Below are 1,976 nucleotides of genomic sequence, written 5' to 3' on the forward strand. Positions count from 1 at the left end.
GGCGGCGGGCTCCTCCAGCGCGTACCGCAGCATCATGCTCGCGGCCCGGATCATCGCGATCGGGCTGGGCTCCCCGCCGCCCGTCCCGCCCGCCCCCGCCGGGTACGCCGTCGGGTTGTAGATGTCCGCCGGCCCGTACACGCCCAGCCCGTCCCGGTTCATCCAGAACGACGGCGACGTGCGCTGCGGCCCGGCCAGCGCCGACAGCACCTCGGCCACAATGTCCCCGAACAGGTTGGACGTCACCACCACGTCAAACTCCGCCGGCCGCAGGATCACCTCCCGCACAAAGTCGTCGATGAACATGTCCGTCAGCACGATCCCGTCGTTCCCCTTCGCCTGCTGCTCGATCCGCCGGTGCAGGTTGGCCCGCCAGAACCGCGACACCGACATCGCGTCCGCCTTGTCCACGTTCACCATCCGCCCGGACCGCCGCTCGGCCACCTTCAGCGCCGCGTCCGCGATCGCGCACACCTGGTCCGCCGTGTACGCGATCTCGGACCTTGCCTGGTCGCCGCCGACCGCGATGCTGTCGGCCCCGAGCGCCCCGGCCGACACCTCGCGCACCAGCATGATGTCGATGTCGCGCACGATCTCCTCGCGCAGCGACGACGCCGCGGCCAGCTGCGGGTACACCACCACGGGGCGGAACTGCGCAAACAGCCCCAGCCGGTCGCGCAGCTGCAGGTGCGCAGACCCGTCCTTGGCCACGCCGCGCTCCATGCCCTGGTACGACCGCAGCACGGCGTCGCTCGCGCGGCACACCTCCAGCGTCGCCTCCGGCACCAGCACCCCGGACTCCTCGAACGCCGGCGCGCCGTACGCCGCGTACGTGTACGTGAAGTGCATGTCCGCGGCCGACGTGAGCTCGTCCAGCACCTTGACCGCCGCCGCCGCCGTCGACGGCCCAAACCCGTCGCCCGGCAGCACCGCGATGCGGTACGGGTTGCCCTGCGACCCGCGCAGCGCGGCCGTCACGCGCGCCCGGTTGCGGCGCGCGCGGTGGCCGCGCGTGCGCCAAGGGAGCGCGGGCGAGCGCCGCGCCGGCAGCGCCGGCAGCGCCGCGGAGCGCGCGTGCGAGAGCGGGGCGGCAGGGATGAATGCTTGCATGGTAGATCGCAGCACAGTGCTGGGAGTGGCGCGCGGGAAGGAGGAGGAGGAAGAAAGGAGAGCGAGGTGGAGGGCAAGACTTGCGCAAGTGTAAGATCGGGAGGGCGGGGGGAGATATTTTTGGCAGTGGTTGCCACTCGGCCGATCTGGCGCAGAGGAGGGAGGCGCAGACACGTGTCCGGCAGTGCACGCGGACCGGCGCCGTGGACGGAAACGCCAATCGAAAACGTTTCTGCTTTTCCGAAATATTTTCGGCCGCTTTTCGTTTTTTACGGAAATGCCAATCGAAAACGTTTCTGCTTTTCCGAAATAGTTTCGGGCGCTTTTCGTTTTTTCGGCCATTCCCACACGTGTACCCGTGCACACGTCAGAGTCGTGGACTTGTCGGACACGTGCAACACGTGGGCTTACAATGACAGGAGAGCAGAAATACTGTACCCTTTACTGTACTGTAGGAACAACGGCCCCCCGCGGATCGGTCGGCGGCGCATAGAGAGCACTTGTTGCTGGCGCTCCTGACGTCACATGTCAACACGTCAGCCGTCCCGTCCTGATCACTCTTGCCGAGCTGCCTCCACGCTCACCTTCGCCTCACCTCGTCACCACACCGGCCCGGGTAAACCGCCCGCCCCCTGCCTCACCGCCCGCCCGCCCGCCCGCCCGCCCGCTCACGCAAGGATCATCCGCCGCGGCGCTCCGACATCTGTGCCCCGCTGTGCCATCTTGACACCGCGCCCACGTCCGCGTCATCCCGCCCCCTTCCGCGACCTGTACTCTCTCCTCACTCCCGCCCCGCCACCCACCCTCGATGCACGCATACACCCCCGTCGCCCGCCGCGCCTCGATCCGGACGGGCGCCCCCGCGC

The sequence above is a fragment of the Chondrus crispus genome, genomic scaffold (assembly GCF_000350225.1).
Source record: "Chondrus crispus Stackhouse genomic scaffold, scaffold_78, whole genome shotgun sequence".
Lineage (NCBI taxonomy): Eukaryota > Rhodophyta > Florideophyceae > Gigartinales > Gigartinaceae > Chondrus > Chondrus crispus.